At 43.0% G+C, this 25,290-nt stretch overlaps 1 protein-coding gene across 1 annotated transcript in view; it reads right to left on the reverse strand.

Annotated features, from left to right (window-relative positions):
• The window catches only part of ACE2 (angiotensin converting enzyme 2), a 475,687-nt gene that overhangs the window by 185,092 nt on the left and 265,305 nt on the right, over window positions 1-25,290 (reverse strand). The window lies entirely within an intron of this gene.

The raw sequence follows: 25,290 nt of genomic DNA on the forward strand, positions 1-25,290 counted from the left end.
ATTATGAATTCGACACATGCCATTTTTAACAAAACCAATTGTTGGGTCTGTTCACATTTACCGCAACACGGGATAAATGGCTAGGTTGGTATATTCATCCTTTACCGTTGACAACTGCTTGCTATGCTTCTCTTAGAGCACTGTTTTTTGGCAGATGGAATGATAGCATCTGGGGGAACTTTGATGGAACTAATCTGAATAATTTTGAGAAACGTGTTCTGACTCCCCTGGGATGCTCGCTTTTCGCAAATAGGAGCAAACCCAACGTTGCTTCAATTAGGCCTTCTGATAGACTATCCCGTCCTTTCCAATCTTTAGTTTCCTTTAAAATGGCTCCTTCTTACTGTGTTAACCATAGCCCCGATTCAGTTTCTTTCTGCATACAGAGGAATGGTACCCGGTCAATGGGAGATTTTAAGGGCTGTGCCAACGTTGCAAATTTGACTGGGGAAAACAAACCTTTGTATGTGGGCGAACCTGTCTATTTCATTTGCGGTAATGTAGCATTTCCATGGTTGCCCAGGGATTGGCAGGGAACCTGTTATTTAGGGATCCTGTTACCTGGGGTATTCATAGCAAGCACTTTGGAAGTTTCCAAGGCTCGTCCACGACGGGACGAGAATGGTGATACCCCCGCACAAGTGATGGGAGATATAGCTAAATCAGTTGTGCCATTTTGGGGGCAGATAGCAAATTCCGAAGACATCAGGAGACTAGCGAGAGTACTGGAGAGAACCATCAACCGGACCACAGATATACTCTATAACATGACATTAGAGCAGAAAGCGATAAGATTAGTAGCACTCCAGAACTGGATGGCATTAGATGTCATTATGGCTGAACGTGGTGGAGTATGTAAATTAGTGGGGTCCGCTTGCTGTGTTTTTGTTCCAGACTCCTCCCCAACCATTTTCAAAGCAATTCAGAATCTGCACGTCCTTAGCTCAGAAGTGCATGTTCCCGAGGGGAACTGGAACCTTAGTGCTTGGTTTTGGGATTTCTTGTGATCTTGAGGTTGGAAGGTACTTTCAGTTTTGTTGATCATTTTTGGAGTTCTGCTATTCCTTTGTTGTTGTATCCAATGTCTGCCTAGTATATGTTCGATGCTAGGGAGATGTTGTGCTCAGGCGATAGGTACGATAGGATAGAAAGTATATGCCCCGGATAAAACTTCCAAGGAGTATGTGTTAAAAGAGATCTTAGTGAACGATCTGATGGCCATAGATATCTCTGACAGCGATTCAGGGTGTATGGACGATGACATATGGAGTTACTTGCAAGGAGATCAGAAGTAGTCTTAGCACTTGACATAGGCCAAAAGGAGGGTTTGTCAAACTGGATATTAAATTGTGCCTCCTATTGTAACGATTGTATGTATATTGGCCTACGCCAAGTTGCTTAAAACTGTACGCGAATAACTCTCTACGGCAAGGTCTTGACCTTAGAAATTGATGTAAGCCACCATCTTGAATCAAACCGCCATTTTAGGTTCTCTTGCTGTGTAAAAGTCACCCTGTACGTCAAAATGGTGGACGATGCCATTCTGAACAGAATCTGGTCGACATGACCTCCGTACAGCTAATATGTAACTATCTGACCTGTCATTGACTTTGTCATTGCTTGAACTTAAAATAAAGTACTTTGTATGTTCCTTTGTAACCGGTGTTTGGTGTGTTTCCTTTGGGTTTCCCAGCCTCATATTATTTTCCTCTTTTCACAACAGTACTGGTTGGGACTCACTCCCCTACTCACCACATCCTATTTCTGACTTGGTCCTCTCTCACCGTCCACGATGGTGCTTTTGAAGCATTTGTCCTCCGGTTGCCCCATGGCACTAGTAGCTGCAGCCTTGATTCCTCTTCCGATCTGACAGCCGTCAACAGTACGCACTGATAGCCATAGAGCATGCTGCATTGCACCCTCTCCCGTGATTACATCATTTGTCCTTCGAGATCACAGCAGGATGGAGCTGGATCTACTCTCCCATATCCCCACTGCGCACTTGTATGCCAATCCCTGACCGGCTGGCTAAGGCCGCTCTGGTGGTGCCACACTTCCAGCTACTCCATCGCTCGCCGAGCCAGCAGCTGCAGTGTCCAAACTGCAGCGCTCGTCCAATCAGCAGAACACAGTCCACACGCCTACTCCTGGTAAGACTCTCTCAGAAACTGTTCTTAATACTTGAATATCTGTTTATCCGGACATGTACACTATGTCCACAGTCACAGGTAGATGAAGGTTCAACGAGACCCACGCTCCTTTTTGGTGATCTGTACTTCCGAGGTCTTCATGGGAAGCTGCTAACCCATTCCATTTTAAACGAAGAGAGAGGGCAACATCCTGCGTTTGACGGGCAGTGAATGCCCCTTCCTTTGGCTGCCCCACAGCACAGCGTAGGTCCTTCACAGCACACCCAGGTTCTCTAGCTCATTGGCAATGTTGCAGGGAAGCTCAGTACACAGACTCCAGGAGCATCTTGTAGAAATTGAATCTTCTTTACTTAAGTTACAGCGTAGGTTACATACAAGATTCAGGCTACAGGACAAAGATACACAGAGCATCCACCGGCCACCCCCTCTCTCATCAGCCTCTCACCAACTATCACTCCAGGAACATTCAATAGTGAATTGACCCTTGGATCCTAACTATGGATCCTTTCATCAGTGCAAGTGTATTTGTATTTGTATTTATTGTTTTATATAGCGCTTTAATCCAAGGCGCTTTACAATGAACAACAAAAAATACATTAAACATGAAACAGTAGAAGCATGCTATTAGCACAAAGGAATCATTTCTCCCAGTGCAAGATATGTATTCCTCAATTCATTTTTACTCCTGGTCAATCATTGCTATATTGGTACGTGTGCCAACTTTACCCAGATGCAGAAATGCATTAAAAGAATCTTTTTGCACTCTGTTAAATGTTGCGCTAATGATAATACCATGCAAATCTGCACTTGGACTGCTGCATAATTTCTGTCACACAGTCCCATGAATAGTAAGAGTAGACCTAAGAATGAGATTTGGTGCGGGTGACAAACTCCTTGTTACCGTGAGACTTGATGCATTTACAGTGTAGAACAGAAAACAATTATGTTTAATAGAGATTGTGTCCACACTTTGTATGGCAATCTGCATCTTCAAAATATTTATGTATTGAATTTAAATAGTCCTAGAGGACTAGACCACAGGGCTCCTATTTGGGAAGCCTGAAAGAGATCTCAACTAGGCAGTGGCAAAGGATTTGTCAGTAAGTTGCACATTGGGCCCAATTCACAAAGATTTTCAGTGGAGCATATCAGGAAATGTTGTGAGCATCTCAGATGTCCCCATGTTAACTAATATGTGATTCAGAAGAACATTTCAGGATAAGGAAAATTGGTGCATTATGGTCGAAGGCATGATTAAGTATTCAAAGAGATTTAAATCAAAGTCATGTATCTAGAGGAGCCAGTGCACAGAGATGAGTTCATGTTAAATGTTGTGTCTCTAGAGTTTTAGAAGGTGGTGAGCTTCAGTACCCTGTATTCTCCTGAGTCGGCGAGAAGGATGAAGGGATGGCCAAGATAGATAGTGCTGCAACAGACATATGTTCCACAGTTTAGAACATGGAAAAGAGGAGGGTAAAGGCAGGAAGGCCAGAAGGAGGGGGTCCAAAATTTGGTAAGACAGCTGGTGAACAAGATGTTGTGTTTCCATTCTGTGTAAATACGCTTGATTGCATTCATCAACACACACCTTTCATCCAGAGGGAGAGGTATGAGCTGTGGATATAAGATGTGAATGCCTTACACCTATGCATGTCAGGTGGGACAGTAGATACATCAGGAGCATATAAGTAGGAAGGTAAGGGACATAGCTAGATGTTGAATAAAGAGGTAAGAGGTAGGACCCCTAACTGGCAATGGAAATCAGTGATTGGACATGTAGAGAGGGAAAGCTCTGTTCTGTTCTGCCTGAGATGAAAGAATAGGTTCCTTGCTTGCAAGAAAGATAGAAGATTGTCAAAGGCCAATAATATCACAGCACCAACACCATAGCCTCCTGACGTCATCAAACACAGAGATGAGATCAGCGTAGTACCTCAGGAGCGAGGGGAACGGCCTTGGTTGTCGTCCGGTAAGCCCGGTCACCCAAAGAAAACCTGCACTTGAAATGCAGTGGTCAGATCTGTTGAGCCTGTTCACAGGGGATATCATTCAGTAAAAGGGCACTCTGAAGAGTGATACTGTTAGAAACATACATGGAAAGGAATGTTTTATTCCCATGGACTTTCATTCTGCCAGGGCCAGCCAGCACAAATACACAATTATTTCTGCTGGCCTTGTATCTTGAAAACCTGTGACTAAATAATAATTACACTACGGCTTATCAAATTTGGTGACAGACCCAAACGCTATTTACAATGTTTATGGCGCACATCCCTAACTGCATAATAGTTTCCATTGTCACACAATGGGCTCCATTTTCTCCAACGCAGAAGGGGGAAGAGTTGGCTGCATGAGCTTTCTTTCCACCATAGTGCAAAACAAGGACTATTATTATAGACGGGTGCAGCCAGATGCACCCGAGCAACATGAAATTGAAATTTAAGAAAAATATAGTGCAAAGAAAAAAGTTCAACGCTGTGTTAGTGAAGTTTTAAAATCATGCGAGGTGCAGGTTTTGATACGTTTTATTGGACTGACTAAAAACACTATGCAGAGATGGAACCAAGCAATAGCTCACAAAGTCCTACAGACCTCTTCATCAGATGGTGCAGTGTGAAATTATTCGTACAGAGAAAGCCACAGTGCAGAGTGTTCACAAAATGCGGGAAAAAAAGTAGAATAAATATTTTATTGGCTGAAGGAACAGTATGCCTGGAATGTGGGCCTGGACATTTCGGTCGTATCTAAAAAGACTGGATTGAGGATGCGGGCACCACCTTTGTTATGATTTACTAGTGTACATTTCTAAGTCATTCACAAAAAGGAAATATCCGTTGTACAACAGCTACCAGACTCGCACATGTATGGTGTATGAAGTGCAGTGCTTAATTTGTGCCGGTGTTTGGCGGTGGCCAACAACGTCACACTTTTTTGGGCACCTGAACTCATTGCTGCGGCCAGCACACGTGTAATTGTCTTGTTTGTTTAACCTTTGAGTATGATAAAACATTGTGATTTATCTTGCGCTCTGTTTGCAGTTGCAGGCCGGCCTGGGACTGCAATCAACGAGAAACAGCCAATGAAAACGAACATTCTGTTGTTACTAGGCATAGTGTGGGGGTTGGTCACGTGGGTGTTGTTGGGCACAGGCAGCGCAGCGCCACCTTCATTTCAAGTTACAAAGTGTGGCGTTGTGTCGAGTGCGAGGAGAGAGAGCCTGCCTGCACGTGTGGTGGGGCCTAGTTGCTTCCCTGATCCGAAAGGTATGTATATAATATGGGCCTCTACTCCCCCCTCCCTCCCCATGCCCCCAGTGACTTTCCTTTGTTCTCCCCTCCCTCCCCATGCCCCCAGTGACTTTCATTTATTCCCCCTCCTTCCCCATGCTCCCCGTGATTTTTGTTTGTTCCCCCCTCTTTCACTGTGACTTACGTTTGGTCCCCCCGCCCTCCCCATGCCCCTCGTGATTTTCGTCTGCTCCCCCTCTGTCCCCATGCCCCCCGTGATTTTTGTTTGTTCCCCTCTCTCCCCATGCCCACAGTGACTTTCGTTTGTTCCCCCCTCCCTCCCCATACCCCTCCTGATTTTCATTTGTTCCCCCCTCGCTCCTTAGGCCCCCAGTGACTTTCGTTTGTTCCCCCTCTCTCCCCATGCCCCTCCTGATTTTCATTTGTTGCCCCTTCGCTCCCAATACCCCCAGTGACTTTCGTTTGCTCCCCCCTCCCTACCCATGTCCCTCGTGATTTTCGTTTGTTCCCTCCTCCCTCCCCAAGCCCCCAGTGACTTTCGTTTGTTGCCCCCTCCCTCCCCATGCCACCCGTGACTTTCGTTTGTTCCCTCCTCCCTCCTCTTGTCCCCAGTGATTTTTGCTTGTTGTCCCCTCTCTCCCCATGCGCCCAGTGACTTTCGTTTGTTGCCCCCTCCCTCCCCATGCCCCCCGTGATTTTTGTTTGTTGTTCCCCCCCTCCCCATACCGCTCCTGATTTTTGTTTGTCCCCTCTCGCTCCCCATGCCCGCTGTGATTTTCATTTGTCCCCACATGGCTCCTGAAGCCCCCCATGACTTTCGTATGTTCCCTCCTACCTTCCATTGCACCCTGTGATTTTTGTTTGTTGCCCCCTCCCTTCCCATGCCCCCAGTGACTTTCGTTTGTTGCCCCCTCCCCAGGCCCATTTGTAGGGGTGGGCCAGACGGCGGTTGCCCGGGGTGCAGAGGGAGGAGAGGGGCACAAACGAGGCAGGTGATAATCTGCCCCAGGGTGCCATAGAGGAGTGCGCCCCATAAACACATTCACTTTGATGTGCAGTGCTTACCGAAAGCGGGCTGCAAGCTGGGGAGTTGGAGTAGGGGACTGGGCGGGCTTGCAGAGTAACTGTCACGCATACAAAATGAAATAAAGGACATGATGTGAGGCCCAGGCTCAGTAGTTTACCATAACAATAAAGGGTACTTGTCTCCACTATAGCTGCCAGGAACAGCTGATAATAATCTACTGGTCTCTCTCCATTAACTCTCAGAATCTCCAGTATGACTCGTTCACGCTCTGTTCGCAGCAAGACAGGCCTATAGGTCTTCACACTATGGATGTTCTTGTTACAGAGTTGCTGCTCTCAAAAGCCAAGCATTTCTGCAGGCCTAGTCCTCTCAGCATTTTCAGTTTGCAGAGCCAGTCCAGGCGTGAAGGAGAGCAGAACAAAAATATGTATACCATCGCATTGAGACCTCAAAGTTCCATTACCCATGCTCGAGAAGGCCATCCAGTCCTGTATTCTTTTTTCTTTTGAATTCTGGGACTTTTAGTTTACCCCATTATGAACTTAAGGAAAACTACAAGCCCCAGAATTCCAAGCAAACGCTGAACTGGCTGTCCTTCTTGCACATGGCCATGGGAAGCTTGAGAGCTCTTTAACTTTTGGTGAACAGTGAGCATTGAACATCATGCCAACATGGTCATTTGGGAAGCAATGATGTGGTAAAGGGGTCTTTGCCTTTTTTCATATAACTAGCTGTAGAGTCGCCACCAGCTGCCATGTCTGCACCTGGTACAAGAGGTGTCTCTGACTTGGAGCATTATGTGGGGCAGTGCTCGTTTGCTTCACGTGAGTGAGCCGCAATGGGGAGGGGGGGACACATTTGTGTTGTTTGCCCTGGCAACCATATTGCCTAGAAACTGCCCTGTCCCTCCCTTCCATTGCCCCCTGTGATTTGTGTGTGTTCCCCCTACCGCCCCATGCCCCAGTGACTTTTGTTTGTCCCTCCCTGCCTCCCCATGCCCCTGTGATTTTCGTTTGTTCCCCTCTGCCTCTCCTTAACTTCTGTGACTGTTATTTGTTCCCTGCCCATACCACCCGTGATGTATATGTTGTCATGATACTTTACTATGCAATTTGTGTATTTTGCAAGTAAACTCTATAGGAAAGTATTATTGTGGGTCTTGTTGACACCCACACCTTAAATATTTGTTCCATATAAAGCGTGGAAGAAAGTGGCTGTTCTGATCCCAAATTGCAGAGTGGGTTAAAATCCCTACTTCGCTATTCAGCATAAGTGTGTGTGATCCCGGGCAAATAATGTAATCTCACCCTGACTTCAACTGCAAAAATTGGAGTGCTTATATTGTAAGTGATTACGTTTCCAACCTTAAGTTACAATAGTACAGTTTTAATAAGTGTAGGGACACATTGATGTACCCTGGTCCTCCTCTGCTAATGGCTCCAATACTGTCACATAGAATTGCATTGTTGCTGCACTGGCCCTCCCCCAGTCTTGGAGTCGTAACACTTGATTTGACAGGCAGACATAGTCTCACCAGCCAGTCATTGCACCAGAGATTCTAGTGTAGCGGACTAACTGTGGTAGAGCCAACATTACATGTTCTCCCCTGTTGCTCGCAGCCACTGAAGTTGCTTGGCCCGTCCAGTGCATTGCCCCAGACTCTAAAATGTCCTGTTATGCTATGATATTGATATTGATATGTCTGCGGGTGCTGTGATGGAGGTCAGTAAAATATTAACGTCCTGTCATCTTAAATTCACTCTGCCATAGAAACTGGGCCCTGTTAGTAAAATGTCTCATTTGCAATACCCACATTTGGCCCACTCTGTCCTATGAGGCTTTTTTTTTCCTACCCTCCCGTTTGCTGCATACAGTTCAGTGGCCTTTTATGGGAAACCCAAATATCCCAATTCTGTTACCAGAACGATCACAAGGCGGACCTCCTGGTTGCTGGAGGTACGCTCACTGGACACATTCAGTGGCTCAGTGTGAAATATGGACAATCCATTTGGACTAAAAAGAGTCCATCTTCAGGGATGCCAATCACCATATTTCACACTGAGCCACTGAATGTGTCCAGTGAGCGTACCTCCAGCAACCAGGAGGTCCGCCTTGTGATCGTTCTGGTAACTTACTGTTCCTAATAGTCTATCTAATGGTATTTTAGACCCGGCGCAGTGTCAGAGTGCTTCGCTTTGAATTATGGTGCGTGGCACAAAACGATTGAAAAGAAAATGTGAAATTGTGTAATGTGCTATAATTATCCACACAAGTGTTATGAGTGGAAAACATGCATGAATAAGCTGCTGATACTCCGCCTGCGGACACAATGCACTAAGGAAAATGTCCTTGGTCTTATCTAAAAAGGCCATAAAACCTCCTGGAAGCCGGGAACACATAGTGGTTTGAAAGCAGTATACATTTCTACATGAATGTTACATTTAACAAAAAAAGGAAAAACAAATCCCCATTCACATGTAACCCTTAAATTATGCCCAGGCAGAGATAAAGGGGTCCCCGGTGATTTCCTAAACGTAATGATGTTATTTTAAAAGGCATTTTGAAATGAGAGGTTCAAATAAAAACATCTAATTAAGAAGCGAGGTCAGTATTGTAATTTCCTCACACAGTCTCCAAACATGTGTCCTGCGGCCTCTATGTAAATCCCATTTTGGGATATAATTGGAGAAAAATATAGGAAACACAGTGAAAGAATAAGACTTAACACAGAAAGAAAATCACTATAAGCGATTTAAAATGACTTGCAGAAATTGGAAAGTCATGCAGCAGGCAATCCTGACATCATACCAGTTGAGATCACTAGGGACTACCTACATCAGTCGCTAACTCAGGAGGGTACAGGAGGAAAATAAGGGATCATTAACTTATGAGCAGCGTGGGGTGGCCCGATTACCAGAACTATGCATATAAGCCACTCTTTATCTGGGTGAAGAGGCGTCGCTATGGAGGCTGGGGGGCTATAGCCACACATCTTTTAGTTGTAAGGTCGGATAGAAGCTCAGGTGCTACACACAGAGGGCTAGCTAGCCCTGAGTCCTGACAGTCCCCACATTAGCGTAGCCCCGGATCTTTTCCAGGCCTAGCAACACCCCTGCCTGGGTGTGAGACTGAGTGCCATTATATACCCCTTTGTTATCCTGATCAAATAAATGGGGTCAGTAGCATAAGAAAAACTAGCAGGAAGCCATCAATTCTTCTAAATCTTTTAGGTAGAACACCACATAGCACCCGACATTCCGAATGGCGGAGGCAAGTGTATGGCGATCTATGTGTGTGTCGTGATATCCTGTGTGCTGACTGTAACATTGTTCGCCTAATCACAGCTGCACACTTTACGGTATTCCATTTGTACTGTCTGAAAGACAAGATGACACTGATGCTGGCTATGGTAGAATGGAAGGTTTACAATATCAAACACACTTTCCTTTGTATTTTGTCCCCCAACGAGAATTATTTGAATTCTTCCTTGGACGATTCCTTTAAGACATATGTTCTCTTTGCTTTCATTTACTTGGCACAGCAATCTTTTCCATTAAACGCCTTCTTGCTGAGTGTTGTCTCAATCACCCATCTGTACAATGCCTTCATTGTGTTGGTTTGTTTGGGGGAAAACACTTATTTTATTTGTGTTCCGTTCCTCTAATGGTTAAACCCAACCTAGCTTGTTATATGTTCACTGGAATTAGGGGTGGGTAGAGGGAGGAACAGGAGAGGCAACAGCACAGTATTTTTGTTTTATTTTTTTATTTTATTGGTCATTTGTAAGGCACTTTATACAACAGGATTATGTTTCAAAGTGCCACTACCCTACGCTTAGGGTAAGATAAAATCAACAGGACTTGCTGCACTCCTCTGTGTAAATGACAGAGAAATTTACATAAAGCAATGCTGTTCACCCTAAAGCAATTGCGTTTTTTTATTCTGTCAGGTTTGCAATATTTCAAAGCTAGACAGAACATCTAGCATGAGCTGCTGTACCCAGGTATCGCTGCCGCGTGCCCAGCACTCTACACGCTGTCTTATGCTGATGCGCCAACCCTTTTGCCCGCTACTGCTTTTGCCCGCATATTACTTCCCACAGTGCAACTCAATTTCAACTGGGGGTCGCTGCACATGCCTTATGCAAGACAGCAAGAATCCTGCCTCCTGCTTTCTCATTGCTCCTGTGATTGACAATGTCTGCCTTAATCTACTCATGACATATCCACAAAATTCTCAAGAAAAGTAGCTGGATCTCAACAGCCCACACAGCTGTATGGGGGGCGGGTGTGTCTCTATGCAAGCAATGCATTCTCCCTCTTGTCTGACGCATGCAGGCCTTCTGTGATTTCTGCCTCTACTCCCCTTTGCTCCAGGTACATGATATGATATGGTATGATATGATATGATATGAGTAATTTATAACGCGCCTGTACCCTCTCTTTATCTACCCGATCATCTGCTATTCCAGACACTACTGTACGATACAAAACCTCACTTGTCCCTACAACTCATATTTTTGTGACTCAATTTCACATGGGATATGTCAGACAATGAGTACTCAGTTGTGGCTGTCTTCTGAAGTTGGCGGATGTTCTATGAAACGGTTCGACAAATGCTTGACCCAAGATGGGAATGATGGATTCTACAAGTTGAAAATTACTTGAAATCCTAAGATGACGATTATTCAGACAAGTATGCTAAGTGAGTATCCATTAACCTTGTAGGCAATTAAGTAAAATACTTCATACATACTTTCCTGCAGGTTCAGATCACCTCCTAAAACGGCCTCAAGGAATGCCTGAAAGAATACTTCGAGCCACAGCTAAATATTGTCCAAGAAAGTCACATCTCGAACACTACATATCAATTGCAAGGTGACACCATAGACATGTTTGTTACTAGACTAAGAAAACTAGCGGCATATTGTGACTTTCAGAAATGTGCCTGTGATGAGGCCATTCTCCTATGGATCATTGAAGGATGCCCAGCCTTCTTCATTCAGTGAAGGATTCCTTTCCTCTGGCCATCATACTCACCAAGGCCCATACAGAGGTGAGGGCAGAATCACAAGTGACAGAAATGGAAGACAAACGGCCTTCTGAAGATTAGCCAGTATACCAAATGTCAAACAAATGATCAGCCAAAGGAAGGGCAAGACCTCAGGGAACAGTCTACAGGTGCAGGCTACCCTACACTCATAAAAGGGTTAACAATTTAGTAAATGCAATAAAGACAACCACTTTGCCAAAATCTGTCAGTCTATCCACAAGAAGCACAGAGACAGCAAGAGGAGAGAAGTCACTGGTCGCATTTGTGTAGTGGACACTGGGGATCATGCGCCTTCTGATTCAGCATCAGCGTGGTCATCAGATGAATACATCTACATCATGGCCCATGAAAACACAGAAAAAGAAGATTTAGAATTGCTTATAGTTGATAATCTTACCATATTTGTCATTGACACCTGCACAGGGCTTATCATTGTATGCATCTCTCAATTCACAAAGATGTAAAACAAACCCACACTGATGACATCAGATCTCAGAGTGTTTCCATGGGCTGCCAAAGGACCAGTCAAAAGCCATGGTAAATTCCCACCGATAATAAGATACAAAGCATCCTCCAAGGGCAGGGTGCAAGAAACTTCGGCTTTCCTGATGTTTTCAACTACAACTCCTATTAACATTATCTACTATGGCCATAGCCATAAAGGATAATGTTCAGGGATCATAGGAGCAGCAGTCCAGAACACCTGGAGAGCCACACGTTGCAGACCCCTGCCCTAGGGCAACGATCCATCAGAACAATGGATATGGCTATGGTGACCATTAACTTTCCAATGTCATTCAGGCACACAATACTGATGCAACATCCTATGTTATTCTAAGGCCTTGGAAACCCCACATAGTATTGTTTATTGTATACATGTAGCAAAACAAATGCTTTGTATCACACAGAATAACATTTACATCCACACTGTTAAAAACAACATAAGTTAACAAACAAATCTTTCCGCATTTTACACACCAATTCACCGTAAAATCAATCAATACATCTTAAAATCAGTACAATCCTTTTATAAAAAATAACCATGAAATATATCAGGTTGATATCATTGCCCCTCAAGAATAGCTACAAAAATCACAAAATTGTGTCCCCACAGGGAATAAAGTAATGGTGATGCGGGATATCCATTACCAATGCTCACCTTATTTTCTCTAACCTCAGTTTGTGTGTTAAACTGTTTTAAGCAAGGGTTACCACAGACTAAATCTATCTAAGTTATGTGTGTTTAACCTCTTCTTTGCATATAATTATGTCATTAATGTTATCAGAAGATCATTGCTTTGAAGATATACATTTGACACAATACAGATTCTTGATCATACAAAAATTTGTATTTCTCGTTATTTTAATGAAAAACATAAAACAATCTTTTGTGCATGAGCCTCAATGTCATTTAACAAAATATTATCTGGAAGCAGGTTCAGTTTTGAATACATAACATATTATAATCATGTTAACGGCATCAGAATAAATCATGCACCGTAAAAAAACAATAATAATTGGAAACAGGTAAAGTAAAGAAAATATACAAAAAATTAAACAATTCAAAAGGACAAACCACTGAAAAAAAAAGAATTTACATTTAAACAAAACAATTCTAAATATCACAGGACATGAATTCTATCCTTATAGGCAGAAAAATATTATAAAGTTATTTAGTTTTCACCCTGTTTTATTTATGGGAGTCCACCTGTGTACATTCCAAGGAAAACCAAGGAACAAAAGAAACAATTATAATTCCTAGTGGGGTGTGGAGATGTATGGCTAGTGTAAGCTTGGTTTATACATTCACACTTGCCAACCGCTTCTTACAGTGCTGCTCAGGTCAAGAATAGCTGCCATAACATATCTATTTCGTTAGACACAAAGCCATTATTATATGACTTCATATGCTTATAGCGCAACGCATGTAGGCTAACACAGACAGTCATTAGGTGGTGCAATGACTCAATTACTTCGTTACCGCACAGGCGGACACATTCGCTGTTCGCGTGGTATACCCGTTTGGGCACCTTTTGTTTCCAGTGCTTCAGACATAATACATTTCAACAACAGATATAGCCTGACGATTTGTGGACTTGGGTATGCATTAATATAGGCCGGAGTGGAGCATCTAGAAATGTGTTCTTATATAGAAGTGCTACTATTTGATTTTGTTGCTAAGTTAGTTAACTGTTGTTCATAACTAATGATTTGGTTGTGCCTAAAGCCCAACGCCACTGCAGTGTCCGAATCCACCTCCAACTGAATGAAGAAAAATGAAAGGAAGGGAGAGACACCCTGGCATATACACCAATTATATCAGTTCTCTCAACGAAAGCTCTGATGTTCCCTAAGACCTTAACAAAGCTATCACCAGATCGAAATCGATGGGCAATCCAGATACATTACAGCATTCTTGACCAATGTGGGCCCTTACAGGTACAAACACCTGAACTTCGGCATCTCCACTAAGATGGAAATCTTCCAAGAAGACATTAGGAGAGCGATTGGGAAAATAGACAGCTGCTTTAACTATAGCAATGACATACTAATTGTGGCATTGACAAACACTCCCGCGAGGTCCCTTTGGAGAAAGTATGCATAGCTTTGGAAACAAAAGGCCTAACTGTAAATAAGGAAAAATGTGAATTTGCAAAACCTAAACTGAAATTCTTCATACACATATTCTCCAGCAGGGGAATGTAACCTGACCCAGAAAAGGTAGAAGCCACAGCAAATACCACTGCTCCAACAGACGTAAGCACATTTATTTTCATTTTTGGGCTTGGCCAGTTACTGCGGCAGGTACATACATGCAGGACTTTGGCATGATAAGCACTCCCTTCATGTAACTCGCCAATCAAGATGTTCCCTTACTTTGGTCCAAAGAATGCAAACTTGGATTCCATACAAGAACATGGAACGGATGGGAGTGCATGGAACGGTTGGGAGTTCATGGAACGGGTTGGAGTGCATGAAACGGATGCTAGTACAGAGAACGGGTTGGAGTGCACAGAATGGCATGACGTACATGGAATGGTTTGGAGGGCGTGGAACGCCTGAAAGAGCTTTGAAAGGAACAGTCTGAGTGCTTGAAACAGTTGTAATGCACAGAACAGTCGGAGTACATGGAACGGATGAAGTTCATGGAACTATTGGAGTGGGCGCGATCTCAAGCACCTACAGTAAACCACCATATTCACATCTCCACGCTTACTCTCTTCTTTACACCACCACTCAAATAAAACACAGCGATACTATGACACCATTCGGTATAGCTGTTCTCATACCAACATCTGCCTCAAACTCCTCATCACTCTAACTAAACACTGCTGGTTACACACCCCCCAGCCAGGCGTTCTCCACAGGCCCAACTCAGCCACAATCGGTCTGGATAAATCCTGCCAGGACGAACACATACTATTGACCTCTCAACCACCACAGCTACCGCTATGAAGCAGCTATTTCACAAATGCCACACCAGCTGCACATATATACGGTGCTCACACGCACCTTTGACTCTCTCTACTCTCTCTACTGACTTGAACTTCGGTTCCCAAGGGCGTTCAACCTACCAGCGCCTTCAGACCATACCAATGGTACATAAGGCGCTATTTAAATGCAAAGTAACATAACAGTAACATATCAAGAAAGAAAAGCATTGTATCCTCTGATCGTTTCTCATACTTCAATTCAGCAATTTCCACTAAACTCACCATAGATGCTAGCACATTATGACTAGAAGCTACCCTAGCACAACACAAACCTAGCCATGATACATTGAGACATGTGATATCCCTGGCTAGCTGATGCGTGACAGATGAGAAAAGGCCCATTTGCAACCCAAAAAAGAGGAGCTAGCAGTTGCTTTCAACCTGTGAACACTACCTCATATCCATATTCTGGAAGTCGACCATCGTAACAGACTATAAAGCCCCAGTAACACTCTATGAAACATGATCCAGAGGAACAAAGTATATGGCTTATGCCTACATGAATATCATTTAAAGATAATTCATAAACCAGGGAAAGACTTGAACGCTGACGACTTCATGTCCAGAAACCCAGAAATCACCCTGAATCAATCAGCCTTTAAGCTGAAAATAAAAGTTCCTCACTGAGATAATGCTCACCAGCCCTGTGTCCATCCATCAAATAATTGGACACACTAAAGCATATGAAATAATTTGCACAGTAACCAAACTAATACAAGCTCAACAATGGAAACACATTTCTGAGATGGTTGATTCTCATAAGGCCATTGACAACCCTGAACTATTAACATTCAAAAACATTCATGGAGAACTTTCAAAATACATAGAAGGAGTCATCCTTCAGGGCTCTCGGCTAATGATTCTAAGGAAACCGCAACAACAGATCATAGACTCAGCCAATGAAGGACACCAAGAGATGGCAGCCACTAAATGACCGATAAGCCATGTAGTTTCCCTCACTGGACCAGATGATTACAAAAACAGTAAATATTTGCCTCATATGTTGTCGACCAGACTGACCACAACTTCTTATCATGACACCCCTTCCAAATACAGTCTGAGAAAGTGTTCCAGCTGGCATCTGTGAAACGCTCAAAATAACAATTAATTACACATACTGATGGACTACCGATTTCTGCTGGTGCTCATGACACCATCCACACAAAAGGCTACCATCATCCCTCTGCTGGATGACATATTCTCAGCATGGGGCATCTCAGCAATGTTGAAGAGCGACGATGGGTCTCCCTTCATCAGTCATGTGTTTGCATGCTTCATGAAGCACATGGGTGACACACATAAAATAATCAATTCTTTATGGCTGTAAGCCAATGGCATTATAGAACATTTCAGGAGTGAGTTAAAGAAAGTGATTGAACACAGCAAAACCTGCCAGATCTCTTTGAATCAAGCACTCTGCACAATGTTAAGGCACTACAGAAAATGTTCTCATAGCACCACCATTAAATGCCCAGCATAACTCATTCTAGGATGAAAACCACACATGAGGCTGCCAAAGTTACCACCACTAAAGACTCTCCTTCATTAACTTATTAAATAAACTGACCAGACGAAAAGAGAGCAAATGGAATGATATGCCGACCAGAGATGCAGAGCAAGTTCCATTACCCTATGAATAGTGTAAGGAACTCATGGTGGCAACAATAAAGACAGACACAAGTGATCGGAGTTCAAGGGTGTTTATTAAACTATATATGAAGGTTGGAAAAACAGATAATCTAAACCTAAATCTAATATGGGAGCAGGCTACGACCATCAAATAATAATAAGGCAGTCCTAGTGGTGTCTTGTCAAATAAAAGGGCCTATACTAAGAAAAACCTTTTGCCAGTCCTTACACTAAACACAAAAAGAGTGTGGGATAAGGTTCATAAGAAGAAAGAAGTGTTCACAAATAATAAGTCAGGATGCAGTAGTCGGGGTCTATCTTCCCCACGTTTTGAGCACGGGACAAGGTTGGATTGCGGAGCACAGCACACGCTCAAGCTTTCCCAGCACAAGCCAACAGTTCTGCTTTCAGCTATCAGGGCCTCCAGTGGTTAAGTCTCTTTTCTGGAGTCTCTTGCCTCTGAGGACCTCATGTCTTCAAAATAATAAACAAAATGTTCCTTTCCACATGTATGTTGGGTGATGACCTTCACCCCTGGATCCCCCTCTTCCATGCTCAGATCCACAAAAAGTTCTTGGCAAAATCAGAACCTTGGTTAGTTCATTTTCTTGCTTCCGAGGGCCTGATGAGCCCAAAATCATAAACAAAAGTTATTTCCTGATTGTACTTGAGGTGATACTTCTTCACCCCTGTGTCCCCGCTTCCGGGCTCAGACCCCTCTCGAATCTCAGCCTTCCTCTATCGGGTTCACGCTGGCTTATATTCTAAAGATCTTTCTGTTGTAGTGCACGTGTCGGTGGGGTGAAGGCTTTCTCACCCCTGGATCCCCCTCTTCCAGGCTCAGACCATTCTCAAAGATCAGCCTCCCGACATGGGGTTCACTACAGCTTCTCAACACAATCTCATCTGTAATGTTCACAAATCTTAATGTCTTTTTAAACAGTTCACTGTGGGCATCCCTCTGCCGAGTTCACTCTTGTCAACACACTGTTTACAGGACTTTTAGGCTTCGCCCCCTTTTCATCGGGTTCACTCTTGCCAAATTTGCCAATCACACAATTCCTTGAACAGTTCTTACCATGCAGGATTCACTTCCCTTAGCTTCAGAATCATCTGCCTGTCAAAGACTTTTGACTGTACAGAGGATTTTACTAGAACCTTTCTCGCATTTCCCAAGGCTTTCTGGTAACGGTAGTTTCAACAACAGGATAATCGCTCAGAGTTTCCTGAGTGCGCACTCACGTGGTACCTGACTCCTCTATATCTGGTTTTCCCCTTTCATATCAACAGTTCTTTGTACTTTCTTCAATTAGCTGCTTGCTACTTTTGTTCAACACAGTTCGGTTACTTATCCGCTCTCCCCTCGACTCACCGGCTGTTATGAACTGCTTGCATCTGCTGCAACACAGGCTAGCTGTGTTACGATACCTTCCATGGAGGTTTCACGGGCCTGGCTCAGAAAGGGCAAAGTCCCTTTGCTCCTTGTGACCCTCTCGGTTTGCGCCGTCTTACTCCTGCATTGAACCGCTGTGCTGAATTAGCTCACTCATCAAGCGGTCTGCCTTGCTCGTATTGTGATCTTGTGCTCCACCTTTTATCCCTGTGTGCAAGGGAAAGGGCTGTCAGGTGTGTGTGTGTGATTCTGGTCAATTAGCTGACTTTGCCTGACTCTTGTGTTGGGACATCTCAGGTAAACGGCTCTGTCGTGGTGTGCGAAAGTGTTTGCATCGGGAAAAAGGGGGGGTGGGGTAAAGTGTTTGAGTATCCTACGTGGTTGGATGGGGAAAATGTGTTATAAGAAGGGGCATACTGCATCCCACCCATTGGTGTCCCACTTCCACTGCCTGTGTACCCGCCCATCAAGGTAATCCGCCCGCACTGGTCATCCCCAGGAACTGGATCCAAAAGTGATGGCCGTGTCCTGGCCACCTGGATGACAAATCAGAGGATTGAAGGGCTCTCAAGTATATAAAGGTGCACCTGGCAACTCCCTGATCTGCCCAGGTAATCATATTTCTATATATATGAAAAATGATCAGGGCGATCCCGGATAAAGAGTGACCCACTCTTGTTTATTCCATATACTACATGCATAAATACAAGTGTAAAATCATAACAAAACAATATGATAAATTAATCTGTGTTGCACAGGAAAACAAATATAGTGCATTACATGTACATAACAATCAAAACTTTATGAAACACAAAAAGTGACTCATATAAATGTGAAACTACCCCTCTAACTCTGTTGGGTTCATGTAAATATAGCTACCTCATTAGTCAGCCAATTGTACAGTGTTTTAGTTAAACTCTGTCACTTTGTTAAATTGTCGACACAACTGTGTTTCGACCTGTTCAGCAGTTTGATACTGCTCCTATTTCATTGGCCTTCATCAGGACAGAAGATGATTTTTCTATCTCTTTCAAGTAGGTATCCTGTGGTCCAAAATTGTGCACTTTAATCTCATGCATGTCTAATCCACACAAAGCGGTGCTGGCGCGCTAATTATCCCACATGGAGGGAGCAGTGACCTGGCAATTACTGGCCAATTGATAGCCCCATCTCCTGTTTGGATTATTACCTGAGTACCTTCCAGGATTACACCCACCAGTAGAAGTGGATCGATTGGCCCATGTGGTAAATAAAAGATACCACACTTAGAAGTTCAGAGGAGCCATCCAGAATTCTACTCAGATGTGCATGAGATTAAAGTGCACACTTTTTCCTACATATAGACAGAAGATTGAAGGGCTCCAGGATAACTCCAGGATAACTGCAGATACTGCAGATAGAAATTTCACAAGGACCACCGCTCACTTCAAGAATTATCATGGCATGAGCAAATAAATCAGACATAGAAGGACCAGAGTCATATGGGCCCAATGAGGGACACTACAATGGCAGACCCAAGTACACCATCAACCATCCTGCAAAACACATGGATGAAGCTCCAGATATAATGCCATCAAGACAAGGGTAACAATACAAGAAGTACCACAACATTGTTTCGAATTTTAACAAGCCGTACACCATCTGCCCTAGAGAACATGAAAAGCCAGCCTGAGAAGACATGACAAGAATGAACAATGGATCACATCGAGAGACCCAATGCCACTTCAAGCTCACAGAACAATTACAAGCAGCTCACGCTGTATTGTTTATTGCTATCTGTGGGGCTGGGGGGGATCTACAGTCCCTTCAATAGTTAACGCCAACCTGGCTTGTCACATAATCACAGTGGTGTGGAGTTAGTAGAGGGAGGAGAACAGGAGGAAGCAGCACACTATGTGGGGGGGGAGGGCGAGAAAAGCAACAGGATGTGCTGCACACCTCCATGTGAATGAGGAAACTTTGATATAGTATTGGTGTTCACCAAGATTTAGCTGTGTTCTTTTTTTCTGTGTCAGCTCTATTCATTTGAAAAGCTAGACACAACACCACCTTGCATTGGATGTCATCATTGTTATTTGGATTAAGGCTTAATTCTACCCAGTGTGATCGCGCGTCCTCATATCAGGAAGCTCCAAACAATGTTCTCAGGCTAACCATGAGGTGAATATCACACAAGTGGTGAATTTTAAATATTGTGTATTTCATCCAATAAACAGTACATCTTTGGATGTAGGTTGCATTCTACTAGCTAGCAAGTGAATCAACATTAGGCAGGAACCCACTGTAAACTATTAGTAGCAATACAAAATGTATTCATTCATTGTTTTAATTTTGATTTGTTTATTAATATGCTTTTATAGAGATGTCCAGGACATTCTACTTTTAACAACCTGTACTCATGTAGATATTGATTAACTGATTAATCACATTAATCCTAGAATTCTCCTACAATCCCATGCATCCTTATCTGCTCAAATACTGGCAGTTCCTTCTAAGCCTAGCAAAAACCTTTGCGATTGGAGCTCCAGATTTCTGGCAGATGAACCGAACTTGCCATTCTGCTGGGAAAGGAGTGCCTTTGAAACATGCGGATGCAGCCACCCCCTCCTTCAGCTTTGACGGTATCACTTGTGTGTATAGCACATATTAACCTTATCATGGGGACATTCTCATTACAATATTTGCCAAGAGATAAACAGGTTAGCAGTATTCTGTTTTATGAGGGCAGGGGCAGAGGGCAAAGTAAATGGAGTGTAAATCAAAAACAATGTGTTTTTCGTTCTGACTGCCATGTTGTAATGCTATTGAGCACAGGTTATGGTACTAATTTATTCGCTTACGTTTTGTGCAATTGCTAAGCGACTTTAATCGCGTCTCCTGAAGCAGCCCTGCGACTCAAAGGAAGTATAAGAAGTGGGCAGGCGGAACCATGGCATAAGTCTCTGCCCTTTGTCCAAAGGGGCCTGGACCTGTCTTCTGCCCTTCTTGCCTTTCTCTCTGACAACTGCCCAATCATTCATGTCCTTATAAACAAGACTACCTGTTATTTCATTAAATCGAGTGCACTACGCTTTTATATAAGAGGCAAGGCGGAGTCTCCATTTGTTAAACAGTGTCAATATTTTATTAGGCACACTCAGGGAGTTCCTTTCCATCCAAGCAAAGTGGCACGCGCACCAAATCGTGCCTCCAACCTATCCCACACCAGCCAGCAACTACTCTCTGTGCCACCAATGAGCTAGGAACCAGGCCAGTGTATAGTAAGAATATATATTTATTTAATGTTTGACAAAGAACAATAAAACATTCCAAAACCTCAGCCACCAATGACGTAGCACAACACAATATCACGATCCCAAATTACTTGCACCAAATAACTGACTTATATTTCTAATGAACCTAGAGATACTACGACACACATTTCAAATTTAGAGAAGGACAGTCATCACATTACAAAATGAAAACCACAAAGAATGATGCCTCACGGAACTGTAATTCAATCTAATCACATCACATTAAGGACTCCAGACAGGCATGAAAACATTAAAATCTGTGTTCTTTATTTTGGAATATACATTTAAAATGTCTAAGGCAAATTGTAAATCCTGCTAAATTTCTCCTAAACAATTCATGGTTCCTAAAACAATTTTATAATATATATATGTGATGCTGGTAATGCATTGGAGGGACAGGGCCTCCATGTCCTTGTCCTGTACTCCCTTATCAGGTGTGTTCTGCGTTGTTTTCTGCACAGGATTCCATGCGGGACTCCTGCCAGTGCAGCTCTTCCTCTTTTTGGTTGTGGTGAACAGAGACCCTTAGGATATCCTTATGGCACCCATGTGTGGGGGAACAACCCTGTACCCTTAGTGAATGTTTTGGGCACCTGTGTGTAGCTGGCAGAGCATGGTATGGGCTGGTGGCAGCTCCATGCTGAATTTGACAGGTGCTCCCGAGTATCCTCTATTTTGGGATACCCAGACCCTGCCATAGGAATCAGCGGATTCCTGATGATGAGACAAGATGGCCCCTGTGGCCTCTTGGCTTCTATTACCTGTTACCTTGTTTTACCAAAGTCCTGGGAAGCCCTGACTGAGTCCCTTCCCCTGGCTTTATGGGATGTGTACACTTCCGATACAGATGCGACCAGAGTAAACTGGAGAGGCCGCCTCTGCTTTGATAAGGCAATAGGCAATTGTGCATGTTGGTAATGGATTTAAATATCTTTACGGAAAAAAGGAGATTTACCAAAACAAAAAAAGAAATTTGAAAACATAAAGCTGCAATTTGATAACTATATGATTGATATCAATTGCCAGTACATTGTGGAAATAACAATAGAGGGAATTAGGATTTTCTTGCATTTTATAACAGTAGACACTTAAAATCAAAGTGCCGGGTGCATATTAAGAATCAAGGTCTAAACAAATGGAGACCAAATATATAATTAAAATAACCAATTGCAACCAAGAAATGTGAACCTGTTTTGCTGTTTTTGTTTGTGCTATTCCCATTTACCATAAGAATTCCCGTACTTAATCCATCCTCTCCGGCTTGTCCTTGAGGTGCTGCAAAGCAGTGTGCCCACAAGTGGGCACCATAAAAATCACTAATAGAATAAAATTAAATAAAAAGCTCAGAAGGCTTTCACTCGTCCTTCAATGATTACCTAGCCAATCACATTCTGTACCCTCTAGGCCAGGGATCCCCAACGTGTAGCTCAGGAGCAGCATGTTGCTCGTGGCACCCTAAATTGTTGCTCGCCAGTTGCTCTGGGCCATGGTGTGCAGGCCTAGAAGGAGGTACTGAATGGATGATACCTCAGTAGCACTGTAGTCAGGACAGAGTCCTGGGGTGTGCAAGAATGTTGGCCAATGAACTCCTCTGTTTCTAGCTGGCTAATTTTTATAGATACAAGATTTGTGTCTGGTGCCACCATGCACATAATTTTTCAGTAAATGTCCTTACTTGTTATGGTAGTGTCATTGCTAAAACCCTGTCATCTACAGTTACGTTGCCCAGCTGACACATGTATTAATGAGTACAATTTTTTAACCATATTTGTGTTATGGAGAAAATTGGCATATTCTGTTCCTTGGTACAGCTAGTATGAGCATAATGGACAAGGAGGTGGTATGCAAACCCAACTTTCCTTTATTTAATAATGTGCATGCACACTTTCTGTACAAGTGAGGTTTGTGTTTGATGTCACCATTCATATTTATCGACAATATTCATTTTTGTGTCACCTGTATTTATTATTACATAGTGTCCTAGCGGAAAAATGGTCATCGTTTGATACTCTGCCCATCTGGCACATGGTTAATGGGCAGATAAGTTAAATGCATGCCACATTGTTCATAATTAATTTGCCCTGTATTCCAATCCAATTAAATTATTGTTAATAGGTTTAAACTAACAAGCCAATTAATTAATTCAAATACTTAGTTAACACCACCACACCCCTCTAGGAAGTGATCATCAAAGGTTTGACCAATGTTTGCCACTAAGTCTTATGTAAAATCCCTTTTGGGCAGAGAAAATAGGATCCAAATAATTGAGAAAGGTATTATTTTTATTCCTAACCACTTTTTCACCAAAGCAACAGCGCTCTGGAGCTTTAAAACACAACATTTGCCATAACATTCCCAATTAATTCTCAGGAGGTAACCTCCAAAGGCCCATTGAAGTGATCTTTAAAGCCTACCTTGTAATGACCTGAAGTACTAATTAATATTTAATCGCATTTCTCCATTAAGTCAGCAACATTTAAAAACATGTTTCATATTTTTCATACAATTCACACAGAACAAGGCAAAAATAAAAAAGCAACTTTAACATATTCAAACTTGCTATATATATAAAAGTCTGACCATTACAATTAGTTATATATAACATAGCTCCAATGCATTCCACGCTTATGTAAAACAGAGAAACAACGGCAAATTAGCAGAAAATTAACCAAATCTTTGACTCCTATTTTGCAAGCGCACTTTGTGCTTCCTCCTGCACACTTTCTTAATTTATTGAGGAGTGGGTACATTTAAATGTACCATTACCACCAGCCTCCTGCATTCTGGGGATCTTATTTCACAGATTTCCCCTTGCCATCTTATAGGTGTATGTAAGTCTGAATATAAGGCTAAAGTGGGCAGCCTATGTATATTTTGGGCATCTGACTCTTTTTCCATCAGACAAGCCCTTGCTTTTGGAGCTATTTTGAGTTGACTTAATGCACCAAATTCAGTTATATCCCATTCCTATCCAAATGGACAGTGCCTTACAACTGCCCATAACCACAAGTATTTTTCTTCACCAGGGGAGGCTACAATCACGCTTGCACTGAAATTCACTTTATGATTAGCAGAAAATCCCTGATATGCTTTTAAAAAATAAGGAACATTCTTAACTGGCCTGACACTTTCAAATTGAACACCCCCAATTCAGCTCACAAGGCGCTAGCAGGTGTATCTGCAGGGAGACCTGCTATTTAGCACAGGAATTTATTTTGCAACCCCTCCAGGAAATGACAGTTCTAACCACCCTAGATTTTGCGGCCTTAAAATCATGGAGCAGACCTTTGTCTTACATACCTCCAGACACTTCTCCAATCCGAATGCTGCAAACTTGAAATAACAACCTAAAAATCCATTTAATCATTATTGATGCCTTTTCAGCTATCTTCTTAAAATGACTGCCGCAAGCACTGCTCTCTCAGAAGAGTAGGCTCAAATAAAAATGAGACTGCCCCCTCATCTCTAAATTCATTTAAAAACTAGCTTCAAGGTTTCACCCTTTGCCTGAACACCATCCTTTTTGTTTTTATTATATTTAATTTCAAACTGTAATTCCCAAAATAGTAACTTGTGTTTAGCAGGCCCTGTTGGAGACCAGCTGGGGGCAAGTCCAAAATAGCTGTGTGTTCTGCAAAAGGAAGCATGCTATAAAATGAACCCTTCAGGTGGAGGGTGGATTAACTTTCCTGAGAGAAGTACTAGAATCAACATCCAAAAGGAATACATTGGGACAAACTGACATCCCTGCTTGTCACCTTTATTGGTGTTGGAAAACAATGTATAATTCCACCATCTTGTATATTGGACAGATGCTGAGATGTCTGTGTATCATGATGGATAAGACTTAAAAAACCATTAGTGACCTGTAAGAATGTAGAAGTAGGACTCGGACACAGTGGGCTCATGTTCATTGTCATATACTTTTATTGAAAGTAAAAGGGGGGACTGGGGAAACTCCTGCCTTTCCCTAAAGCTAAGAGGGGTTTCCCTTCCTCAACCAA

This window comes from Ambystoma mexicanum, chromosome 7p, assembly GCF_040938575.1.
Source record: "Ambystoma mexicanum isolate Mex_15411 chromosome 7p, UKY_AmexF1_1, whole genome shotgun sequence".
Taxonomy (NCBI): Eukaryota; Metazoa; Chordata; class Amphibia; order Caudata; family Ambystomatidae; genus Ambystoma; species Ambystoma mexicanum.